Genomic DNA, 13,967 nt, shown 5'->3' on the forward strand with positions numbered 1-13,967 from the left:
ACCGGAAAAACGTCCTGTAAGAACAGGACCAACTACGATGGAAGAAAATCGTTCAGTGCGACAGAAGTGCAACCCCTTCCGCAAATTACTGCAGATTTCAGTGCGGGCCATCAACAAGTATCAGCGTGCGGACCACTCAATGAAACATCATTGACATCGGCTTTCGGAACCGAAGGTCCATTCGTCTAACCTTGATGACTGCACGACTACACAAAGTATTACGCCTTGCCTGGGCCCGTTGACACTGACACTGGACTGTTGATGACGGGAAACATGTTGCCTGGTCAGACGAGTCTCGTTTCAAATTGTATCCAGCGGATGGGCGTGAACGGGTATGACAGAACTTCATGAATTCATGAACCGTACTTGTCGGCAGTGGACTGTTCAAGCTAGTGAAGGCTCTGTAATGGTGAGGGGCATGTGAAGTGGGAGTGGTATTGGACCCCTTATACCTCTAGATACGACTGTGACAGGTGATACATACGTAAGCGTCCTGTCTGATCACCTGCATCCATCATGTCCATTGTGCATTCCGACGGACTTCGGCAATTCCAGCAGGACAATGCGATATCCTACACGTCCAGAACTGCTACCTAGTGGCTCCAGGAGTCCCTTCTGATCTTAAACACTTCTGCTGGCCACCAAGCTCCCCAGACATATCTTGGATGCCTTGCAACGTGTTATTCAGAAGAGATCTCCACCCCGTCGTACTTCTGTGGATTTAGGGACAGCCATACAGGATTCATGGTGTTATTTTCCTCCAGCACTACTTCAGACACTAGTCGAGTCCATGCCACGTCTTGTTGTGGCAATTGTGCGTGCTCGCGGGTGCCCTACACGATATTAGGCACGTGTAATAGTCTCTTTGGCTCTTCAGTGTACATTTGTTACATGTATAAAACGAAACATGTATTTCTGGCCACTGAGGATGCTTCATAAATTAAAGAAGCGATACACGTATAGCAAAAAAGTAAGCTGTGTCTAATTAAGTTTCACAGACAAAACACGCCTCCATGAATTCTGAAGCAAGGATGTAGCGGCAGAACAAGAACCAAAGAGGATAATAAACCCATATCATGTATTACCCGTCAAGTTATACAACAGTTTCTAGAACATCCATCTCAGACTCCACAGAACCATCCAACATATCAGCTCCGTCATAACTCTTTGGTTGCATGAAGAACGAAATACATTGCAGATAGGACTTAGTTAAAAAATGAAATCAATTCGCTTTATACCAAGAAATTCAAGCTTGACAGGATGTTATATGATTACATCTCGAGTTATTTCTATTTATAAACAACCCAACCGCGGTGATCAATATAATAAAGAAATTCAACACATCACAGCAAGAACACATAAAACAAACACAAACGAAAAAGCAGAACACTTATTAACAAAAGGAGCCCCAAATAAAAACACACGTAATGCAGTACATCCACCACCACGAATTTCACCAAAAATTAATAAACGTCACAGATGCACAATTAACAGAGAAGAAACACAGCTCTCACAGAAAGGGTTCAAACACAACATCAGTACAAAAATAGATATCCACTATGTAGAAAATCTTATATAGAAACAGGAACCATCCTGACAAAAGAAGAGAAATAAGAAAATAAAACTGTAAATATTTGGTTAACACGATAACTAGTGAAGAAAGAAGTAAACAACATAATCGAGATATTAAAGAAAGACCAAATAGGAAACTTCAAACAGCAAACAATATCATTAAGTAATTAAAAGATAAACTACAATCTGACAATTATAGATACAACAGCTGATAAAGAAAATTGCACAGTACTGATCAACAAAGAAAAATATGTACAAAAAACAAAATATTTTATCTTCTTTCACAATATCAAAAAATTGAAATCTGAAACAACAATACGTTTCCAAACATAGATAAAAGTGAACCTCAAAGACATCAAACACATACTCATACATAAAAAAAAACCACTTCGCACAGACCATAAAGCACCAATACCCAGAAGCCAACGCAAGGTTCACAAACTCCTTATTCCATTGAGATCTTTTGTTAAGTTCATGAACACACTGATGTACCATGTGGCAAAACATACGAAAAAACACAGTACAACTTTATGAAATGAAGAACAGCAGTAAAAAACACAAATCAACTCATTTCACAAATAAAAGGCTTACACATTCCACAAACAGCTTCACATATCTCTATCGACATAGGGAACACACAAGGGCAACTGGCAACACTGCACTATGTAAACATCCAGTGCAGTATATCCACCACCACGAATTTCACCAAAAATTACGAGACGTTACAGATACAGAATTAACAGGGGAGAAACACATCTCTCAGAGAAAGGGTTCAAATACAACATCAGTACAAAAATAGGTATCCACTACGTAGAAAATCTGACACAGAAAGAGAAACCATCCTGACAGAAGAAGAGAAATAAGAAAATATTACTGTAAATATTAGGTTAACACGATAACTAGTGAAGAATGAAATAAACAATATAATTGAGATGTCACAGAAAGAGTAAAAGAGGAAACTTCAAACAGAAATCAACATCACTAAGAAATTGAAAGAAAACCTACAATCCAACAATTATAGTTACAACAGCTGTTAAAGGAAATAGCACAGTACTGATCAACAAAGAAAAAATGTATAGAAAAAACAAAATATTTTATTGCCTCTCACAATATCAAAAAATTGAAATCTGAAACAACAGCACGTTTCCAGACATACATGAAAATGAACCTCAAAGACATCAAATACATATTCATAGATAAAAATAACAACACTTCACACAGACCCAAGAGCACCAACACCGAGAAACCACCGCAGGGTTCACAAACTCCTTATTCTGTTGAGATCTTTTATTAAGTTCATGAATACACCATCGTACCATGTGACAAAACATATGAAAAAACCATAGTACAATATTATGAAATGAAGAACAGCAGTAAAAAAAAACAAATGAACTCATTACACAAATAAAAGACTTACACTTTCCACAAACAGCATCACTTATCTCTTTGGACATAGAGAACACACAAGGACACCTGGCAACACTACACTCTGTAAACATACATATGTTGATCACTAAATGAAAAGTGTAAGTGATGTGTTATAATAAATGTGGGGAGAAAACGCCGGAATTCGATAAGCTGGAGCATGGGGACTGAATGAACACATCTCCATGACCACACATATGAACTACTAACTCTCGAAATCATAAGATAAACATCACGAAATTTGTGCTACAAAAGTTGTTTCTAATCTGAAAAATTAAAGAAAACCATGACAACATGTAATGTGGCAACGTATTGTGCCTACTACAAAATACATTTTAAGATGCTGCACAAATAAAAGAAGCGAAACAACAGCAAAAACCAATTGCCTTTCATTTAGTTGCACAATCGGAACACATCTCCACGAATATTGAAGCAACTAAGGAGCAGAGGAACAAGATAAAATGACGAGAATATAATAACTGTTTATGTTGACACATGTTCCATTGTTTTAATGAATACATCTGTCATGTTATAGAATTCTATCTATTAATCAATGGTCACCCCTCGATCGCCTTCAATCATGTCACTCACTTATGTGGGATATAATGGCAGCGACAATTTTATAGTCTTACGCATTTAAATACGTTGCATATATTTTTCACAGTAGTGTAACGGATGCGGTAGTTCTGTGTCTTAAAGATATTGAGTAGGAGAAATTCATCGGAGGTACCTACATGCCTGTTCACCAGAGATATGTACTGTTAAGTACTGTTAAGTTAATGAACGAATGAGCATGGATGTTGATTTTGGGGACGATATGAATTAGGAACTGACTGAATGAATTATAGACGGCCTTGTATGTATCAAGTAATAGATGATTCATGAATAAGTGCAAAATGATAGTAAGCTACTAAACATGGAAATGAAATACACTTAAGAATTGCAGAGTGCAGAGTAAGTCCAGGTTAGAGTACCAAGATTAGAATCAAGTGTTGCTGAATGTATGTAATCAGAATAATAACTCTTTAGCAGTGAAGTAACTTCGTGAGTAAAAATATGGAAAACAAGAAGATTTCATTTGAAGTCCCGTCGATACCTCGATCATTAAGGATGGAACGCCAGCTCAAAATGTGCCAGAAAGTTGATAGAAATTATACATGACATATTTTTCAAAGTCGTTACCCTGATATTGATTACGAACAATTTCGGGTAATTGCGGAATGCCTGGCTGTGGATGACTGGAAACAAATCTCAAACATCGTGACTGCAACGTCTTAGTCAGTTGAGAGTATAATTCTGCCAGTTACAATCATTTCTCCTGATACGTAGCATTTCATGTCGACTGTTCAGTACAGGTTAGGCAACTAAGACATTGCACCCAAAATATTCTCAAAACGTGTAGAAATGTAAAAGAAGGGTTTTCACTAGTCTGCAGGAGGCACTTTGGTGGATTTTCTAACGTACACAGGCAATTTTTAGTAGTCATAGTTGCCGAATTATAACACCAGCTCTGTTTGTTCAGGTGCATTCATATGTTTTTTTTTCTGGCATTGGAAAGATCCATCCGAAGGTACTTCAGTGAAATAACGTGCTTGGAGTGTGAACAAAAAATATCAGGTCAACAGCAAAGCAAACCATTGTCATGGTGCCGGAAGAAGAAATCACCTTCGAAGTCTCATTCGAATAGCGTGTGGTTTCATAGTAAGCTATAGTCACGTAGAGCTTACCGCAGTCGCATCTCGATTTAGCTTCTAGTTGTGAATATACACTCAGGTGAGTAAAGTCATGGAATAGCGATAAGCACTTATACAGATGGAGACCTATCACGTGCACGAGGTATAAAAGGGCAGTGCATTGGCAGAACTGTCATTTGTACTCACAAGGGAACCTCCCCATCGCACCCCCCTCAGATTTAGTTATAAGTTGGCACAGTGGATAGGCCTTGAAAAACTGAACACAGATCAATCGGGAAAACAGGAATAAGTTGTGTGGAACTATGAAGAAACTAAGTAAAATATACAAACTGAGTATTCCATGTGCAAGATAGGCAACATGTAGGAGAGTTCGAGTTCAGGAGCGCCGTGGTCCCGTGGTTACCGTGAGCAACTGCGGAACGAGAGGTTCTTGGTTCAAATCTTCGCTAGAGTGAAAAGTTTACGTTCTTTATTTTTGCAAAGTTATGATCTGTCCGTTCGTTCATTGACGTCTCTGTTCAGTGTAATAAGTTTAGTGTCTGCGTTTTGCGACCGCACCGCAAAACCTTGCGATTAGTAGCCGAAAGGACGTGTCTGTGCAATGGAAACCGAAAACATTTGATTGCAAGGTCATAGGTCAACCGATTCCTCCACAGGAAAACACGTCTGATATATTCTATACGGCACTGGTGACGGCATGTTCGTCACATGACAGGAATATGTTGTCGACCCACCTAACTCGTATACTTGGTGAATGGGTAAGAAGATTCTTCTACCTTGCCTAATTTAGGTTTTGTTGTGGATGTGATAAACACTCCCAAAAAAGTGATGAAAACATAAGAGTTTGTCACATGAACTGCAACAAATGAATGCAACAGTTTCACAGTCGCACAGTTTTCCCTGTGCTCTGTCAAAACATATGTTTTTAACGTTTTCAAATTTTTCCGTGTGTAGACCGTCAAATCCTGCATATGTCCAAGCAAATCTGAACAAGTCCTGGAATTTTGAAGAGCGAAGTTGATTATATGTGAGTGCCTGAACTTTGATAATTGTCTGAAAATAAAAAATTAAAATTTTCTCCCGATGGAAGACGTGAAACAAGGAACTTTCGTTCCGCAGCTGCACACGATAACCACGGGACCACGGCGTTCATGGGTTTACATTCACCTGGATGTTGCGTATCTTACATACGGACTATTCAGTTTGTTTATTTTGCTTATTTTTTCATAGTTCCACACAACTTCATCCTGTTTTCTCGATTGATCTGTGTTCAGTTTTTCAAGGCCTATCCACTGTGCCAACTTATAACTAATTCTGAGGGGGGTGCGATGGGGAGGTTCCCTTGTCAGCAGGGTGATTCATATGGTAAGGTTTCCAAATGCGATTATGATCGCACGACGGTAGTTAACGGACTGTGGTCACGGAATAGAGCAGGAGCCACACCTATGAAAAATTCCATTCCGGAAACCTTTAGGGAATTCAGTATTCAGGGATCCACAGCCTCAAGAGTGTGGTGAGAATATGAAATCGGAGGCATTACCTCTCATCACTGGCAACACAGTGGCCGACGACCTACCCTTGGCGACCAAGAGCAGCAGCGTTTCCATAGAGTGGTAACAGTCAAGCAACACTGCGTGAAACAGCCGCAGGAAACAATAGTGGACATACGACAAACCTATGCTTCAGGACAGTGCGTAGAAAATTGTCGTTAATATGCTATGGCAGCAGATGACCCACGCGAGTACCTTTGCTAACAACACGACATCGCTAACAGCGGCTCTCTTGGGCTTGTGACCATATCGCTTGGACTCTAGACGACGGGAAAACGGTCGTCTGGTCAAATAAGTCCCGATTTCAGTTGGTAAGAGCTGAAGGTAAGGTTCGAGTGTGGCGCAGAACACAGGAAGCCATGGACCTAAGTTGTCAACAAGGCAGTGTGCAAGGTGGTGGTGGCCCCATACTGGCGTGGGCTGTGTTTCATGAAATGTACTAGGTCCTCTGCACCATTGACGATTGGTTTCGCGAACGTTCTGGGCAGTTCGAGCGAATTATTTGGCTACACAAACCGCCCGAAATGGGACAAAATGTCGCGATACTGGCAGGTATCCTATGATTTTTGTCACCTCAGTGTACTTTGGGTGGCCTGTCATAGTTTTATCTGTTACTAATTTAGTACTATGGTGAGGTTAATATAGGGCAGCGATATCTTGGATAAGACAAAGATGTCGAAAGACACTAGATTTACCAATACCGGCATTCACGTTAAATATTTTGGTAACCACGAGAATCTAAATTAAAATGCCTAAAACTAAATTTGAGCCCCGCTTCTCCTGAAAGAGACATGTAGCCCAAACTACTGTGTTATCATACTCGTTTTGTGACTTGTAACTCCTCTAAAATTCACAAAGAAATCATTTAAAAATTGAACACATACACAGAGAAACGGGCTAACCCTCATACGTAAAAATTTAGAGATAATTGCTGCATCTCTTGCTGCGTACGGGAACTACGAAAATTGACATTGTTCTCAACCCGAAGTGATATTCAGGGGTGAAAACAATGTCAATTTTGATAGTTTCTGTAACCAACAACAGATGGAAACACTTATCTCCAAATTTATACATTTGAGGCTTACCCGTTTTTTCGCGCATGTCTTCAACTTTATTTTTCTACGTTGGTCCAGTTACTCCAAGAAAAGGTAGTATCATGTGAAGTTAAAAATTTTACTTAGGAGCAGTTTCAAGTCTCAAACAACGTAATTGTACGACGCAAAAGTTTCTGCTGCTTCGAGGATCAACACTGTGACATATGTCTGCACATCGTTATACAGAACTGCATAAGTTAGACCTTTTGCAGAAAATTAGTTTTAAGGAATCTAGAACTGCAAAAAAAGTACAGAAAGAACAATTCCATTTTTGTCAGTAATTGCTGCCGTTTTCTAACTAGCGCCTTTCATGAACCTCAGAACCGCGCACTGCGTTAAGACACTTTGTGTTTCGCTCAGAGTAAGTCGCGAGTCATGTTCGTCTCCTTTGGCGACAGCAGCTCATCTTTCCTAAAACAGGTAAGTGCAGCTATCCCTCACCGTGAGGCCAAAGCTAAGACCGTTGCCAAGCAAAAACAGCGCGTCCTTTACTCAGCTCCATCCTGTTGTTTACAATACAAAAGCAATACAGAATAAACACGCTGTAACAGCAGTTTTCAGACACTCATAGAGTTTCTGACATGGACGCATTCGACCAGCAATCTTTGCTACTTGCTGTGGCAAGCAGCGATCTTTTCAGTTACATTCATATGATTGACGTCCTTGATAATATTCAAGACAGATAAAACGTATGTTCTTCACTTTGTCTTTTGCACTCTAACTTGCCGCGGAAAATTCTGCGTCATTGTTCTTATTTTCAATTGCTTCAGAAACAGTAGTTACCGCAATCCACATTTATGTTAAGCATATAATAACTGAACTGATCTGCTAACAGTTTCTGTCGCTCGCGAATATGTTTCTAAACGATTTCTAACATTGTATTATGTTAATAATTTTGTCATGTGATGATGGCAAGTGATATTTGAAATTGTGATTCGAGTTTTGTTCATGGCCATAATGGTTAACCTCTAACACTAATCTGCATGCTTATTATATCCAGTTTCCCATACATTTTGACTTGCGAATTCATTATCTCACACCTTTTCCTTTGTTTTATGAATACCACCATGTTCACTTTGTCTTCATCTTTGAATCTGTGACGTTGTTTGCGGATGAGCAGTGTTTTATGAAATTACACTCTAATTTGCTCAGGGGCAACATTGTACCTGCATGTTGCACTTAATTTTTTTAACAAATTTCTGCAGTCCAGGTAAGTCGCTGCCGACGCAGTTCTCAGAGATGTTCGCCGTCGGAGACAAGGTAATTGTAAACTATCCCATTCACCACACAAGTTCTATCTTTTGACGTTATTATGCAGTGTAACTAACCGACGGCAAAAATATTTGTCCTTGCCCAAATTGATGCCTTGAGTTACGATTTATTATAGTTTGAGGCTCTGTAGTTTGCGGTTTAAAGTTCATGTAAGGGTTCAGTGTTCGAATGAGTTACTTCAGAGTAACCTTCTTCCCCCCCCCCCCCCCCTGTCCTCTCCCATATTCTCGTTTTGCTTTACCTGAGCTCTGATATGTCTTATTGCTTTTACGATATCACGCTGTTTGTGGGACACTGTCCGTGGGTGTATATCTAGGCATAAAACAAGTTCATAACCTTGTAAGGACAGTCGAATACACTTCTGAAAACAGAGGCAGCTTATGTCTGGCTCTACTTAGCCGGAAGTTCTCTCTGGTAAATTTTGGAGTACATGGATCCATAATAACCACATGCACAGGAAATTGTGTCTATTTAAACGTGTAATCCCGCCTTTGTAAGCACTACAAATGGACTAAGATGTCGAGAATTGTTCTCTGATAATTTATGATAATTAACTTCTCTGTATATGTTACAACTTTACTATATTTTTTCACTCTGTGGAAAGGCCATTCATAATAATTTTTCATTTTGTATGTTATTGTAAACAGTAACTTCTGTCTGGTAGAATTCTGATGTTCAGGTGTAAAATGGAATATTTGTCCACATTCTGTTACCTGCTACTCACTATTTGACACTGTCTTTTAATACGTGCATTGACCCTAGAGATAACTACGTATTTTGCATAACAAGTACTACCGAAGGGTGGGGGGTACTTTATTTCCACCATAAAAAACTAAGAAGAAAATTTCATAAATAGTTGTTAATTTCTACTAAAAATGTCCTTTATTTCCACCGTAAAAAATTAAGAAACAATTTCATTAATTGTTGTTAATTGCTACTAAAAATGTCCTTTAAGCGCAGTCTTAACAGCGCCATCGCTTTTCCTGTTATGTGTACGCAGAGGCCACCACAAAAAAAGTGAAAAGTTTTATTTCGTTAGTTACAGTTAAGTGTTATCCCAACAAACTTTTTGAAGATATATATATGTGTACGAAGGGTCGTGAATTTGAAAATACTAATATGACATTTGTTGCAAAAAGTCGTATTTACTATTAAAACTTAAATGTTTGGGTTAAGTTTAACTGAAAAATTCAAAACAATTACAGAATCTGGTATAAGAAATCATCAAAATAAATGTTTGTTTCAAAATTATAAAATACATGACGCGATTACAATGTGCTCAAATGGTAGACATAAAGTACTACCCCTCCCTTCGTCCCTATGGTATTGCGAGGGTTAACCAGAACCACTGTGAATTCGATTAGTTACCTCCCATTACAGGAGATCATTCCTGTGCACATTACTTAATTCATTACATAATATAAAAATTCTTTTCAGGTTAATTATTGCTTCAAAAATATGTCATACGTTTCGATGCTCTCGGGTATAGGAATTTCTGCCATTTAAATGTGCTGAGGAAATAACTGGAGCCGGAACTGTTTTATGAAATAAAATCAAAATAAGGTAATATTTTCTGCTTCTTATTCTGTGTGCTTTTCTTGTGAAGCAGCAAAATCATTTACTTGCATATTCGTTGAATTATTGTCCATGTTAACAAAGTTAAGACGTCTGTGCTTTCTTAATAATGTATTTGTGTTCATCTGGTGTTCAGAGTAATGATTACATACACATTATCTATTGAATATTGGGTATGTAATATTCCTGTACTGAGAGTTTTTAGGACCGAGTAGTCGGTAATATTTTGAGTTTTTGCAAAAAGTCTGGTAACAGTGCCTTAGCTGATTAATTGTGGTATTTTTCCGTGGGAGTGTTACGAGACACTAAAAGCGCTTTATCTGGTAAATGAATTATATCAGTTGGTACTGATTTTCATTGACAGGATGCGTCTCTGTGGAACTTTATTTTGTCTGCTGCTATAGTGGCGCACATATCTGGTACATTTGTCTGCACTCAGTTAATGTTTAAGCTTGCAACATTTGTGAAGTGGGATCTGGTGTCCCTGTTTCATTCTTTTTACACAGAATTTACAGGAAATAATAGCTTTCAAATATGTATGCACTTCTGAGGAAATATGTCGATGTTTTCTTCTCTGATAGACCAAACACAAGCTGAATTGTCATGTATATGTAGTATGTAGGTTACCCATCCATTTAAGTGGAATTTGAAGCTGAACTATGAATGTACTCTGTGAAGGTGAAGCAATTCTGATGTGGAGCAACTTGGTGAACTTATTAATCTTTTAGTAGTCGCAGTGGAATATGGATACTTAAGCTGAATTATGATTTTATGGGGCAGTTAAATTCATTGAAAATTCTATAGGAAGTTTGTTTTCTATTTTGGTATCAGTATTAAAGGCCATTAATGGAATTCTCACTTATGATTCTGCTTTAATTTCTTAGCAGAGTGTATTTACGTTTGGAGTTTGGCGTTAGTGTTTGAGCATGGCAGTCTGTACTAAGAATTGCAATTATTTGTAGGTATTTCTTTCCATTTACGATTTTGAGACATTACGGTGCAGTCCATGTATATTACTAAATGGGATCCTTCCCTGGCGATTCAATTGCGAATACACTGAACACTGTCTATTCAAGTGATAATACGAGGGCAGTTCAATAAGTAATGAAACACATTTTTTTTCTCGGCCAATTTTGGTTGAAAAAACCGGAAATTTCTTGTGGAATATTTTCAAACATTCCCGCTTCGTCTCGTATAGTTTCATTGACTTCCGACAGGTGGCAGCGCTGTACGGAGCTGTTAAAATGGCGTCTGTAACGGATGTGCGTTGCAAACAACGGGCAGTGATCGAGTTTCTTTTGGCGGAAAACCAGGGCATCTCAGATATTCATAGGCGCTTGCAGAATGTCTATGGTGATCTGGCAGTGGACAAAAGCACGGTGAGTCGTTGGGCAAAGCGTGTGTCATCATCGCCGCAAGGTCAAGCAAGACTGTCTGATCTCCCGCGTGCGGGCCGGCCGTGCACAGCTGTGATTCCTGCATGGCGGAGCGTGCGAACACACTCGTTCGAGATGATCGACGGATCACCATCAAACAACTCAGTGCTCAACTTGACATCTCTGTTGGTAGTGCTGTCGCAATTGTTCACCAGTTGGGATATTCAAAGGTTTGTTCCCGCTGGGTCCCTCGTTGTCTAACCGAACACCATAAAGAGCAAAGGAGAACCATCTGTGCGGAATTGCTTGCTTGTCATGTGGCTGAGGGTGACAATTTCTTGTCAAAGATTGTTACAGGCGATGAAACATGGGTTCATCACTTCGAACCTGAAACAAAACGGCAATCAATGGAGTGGCGCCACACCCACTCCCCTACCAAGAAAAAGTTTAAAGCCATACCCTCAGCTGGTAAAGTCATGGTTACAGTCTTCTGGGACGCTGAAGGGGTTATTCTGTTCGATGTCCTTCCCCATGGTCAAACGATCAACTCTGAAGTGTATTGTGCTACTCTTCAGAAATTGAAGAAACGACTTCAGCGTGTTCGTAGGCACAAAAATCTGAACGAACTTCTCCTTCTTCATGACAACGCAAGACCTCACACAAGTCTTCGCACCCGAGAGGAGCTCACAAAACTTCAGTGGACTGTTCTTCCTCATGCACCCTACAGCCCCGATCTCGCACCGTCGGATTTCCATATGTTTGGCCCAATGAAGGACGCAATCCGTGGGAGGCACTACGCGGATGATGAAGAAGTTATTGATGCAGTACGACGTTGGCTCCGACATCGACCAGTGGAATGGTACCGTGCAGGCATACAAGCCCTCATTTCAAGGTGGCGTAAGGCGGTAGCATTGAATGGAGATTACGTTGAAAAATAGTGTTGTGTAGCTAAAAGATTGGGGAATAACCTGGTGTATTTCAATGCTGAATAAAACAACCCCTGTTTCAGAAAAAAAATGTGTTGCATTACTTATTGAACTGCCCTCGTACTTACTGTTATGCAGGGTACTTAGAAAAAGGAGGTCTTTAGGGATTTGGTAGGTTTCACTTTCGGTGATCGCGTGATAATATTGCAACAAGCTGGTTTTCTATAACGGAATAGGAAAGTGATTATCGTTTGATTCAGAGACGTTACTGTGTAGTACGTATGTCTTACCGCAAGGGAACCTTCTCTGACAACTTAACTGTGAATTCAATGAAACGTTGTATAGTCAAGTCGTAAAACTTGTAGTTATACATCTACGTCAACATCTACATGGTTACTCTGCAATTCACACTGACGTTCCTGGCAGAGGGTTCAAAAAATGGTTCAGATGGCTCTGAGCACTATGGAACTTAACATCTGAGGTCATCAGTCCCCAAGAACTTAGAACTATTTCAACTTACTTAACCTAAGGATACCACACACATCCATGCCGGAGGCAGGATTCGAACCTGCGACCGTACCGGTCGCGAAGTTCCAGACTGAAGCGCCTAGAACCGCTCGGCGATACCGGCCGGCGCAGAGGGTTCATCGAACAATTTTCATACTACTTCTCTACCATTTCACTCTCGAATGGCGCGTGGAAAAAAGGAACACCTAAATCTTTCCGTTCGAGCTCTGATTTCTCTTATTTTATTATGATGATAATTTCTCCCTACGTAGGTGGGTCTCAACCAAATATTTTCGTATTCGGAAGAGAAAGTGGGTGATTAAAATTTCGTAAATAGATCTCACAGCAAAGAAAACAGCCTTTGTTTCAGTGACTGCCACCCCAACTCGCGTATCATATCAGTGACATTCTCACCTCTATCGCGCGATAACACGAAACGAGCTGCCCTTCTTTGCACTTTTCCGATGTCCTCCGTCAATCCTACCTGGCAAGGATTCCATACCGCGCAGCAATATTCAAGCAGAGGACGGACAAGTGTAATGTAGGCTGTCTCTTTAGTGGGTATGTCGCTTCTTCTAAGCGTTCTCCCAACAAAGCGAAGTGGTTTTCCAATTTAAGTTGCTCCTAATTGTAATTCCTTGGTATTTAGTCGAATTGACAGCCCTTAGATTTGTGCGATTAATCGTATACCCAAAATTTATCGGATTTCTTCCAGTACCCATGTGGATGATCTCGCACTTTTCTTTGTTTAGTGCCAATCGCCACTTTTCGTACCATACAGAAATTCTCTCTAGATCATTTTGTAATTGGAACTGATCGTCAGATGATTTTACTAGAATATAAATTACAGCGGCATCTGCAAACAGTCTAAGGGGGCTGCTCAGATTATCACCTAGATCATTTATGTAAATCAGGAACAGCAGAAGGCCTATGGCACTACCTTGAGGAACGCCAGATATCACTTCTGTTCTACTCG

This window comes from Schistocerca piceifrons, chromosome 5 (genome assembly GCF_021461385.2).
Source record: "Schistocerca piceifrons isolate TAMUIC-IGC-003096 chromosome 5, iqSchPice1.1, whole genome shotgun sequence".
Classification (NCBI taxonomy): Eukaryota; Metazoa; Arthropoda; class Insecta; order Orthoptera; family Acrididae; genus Schistocerca; species Schistocerca piceifrons.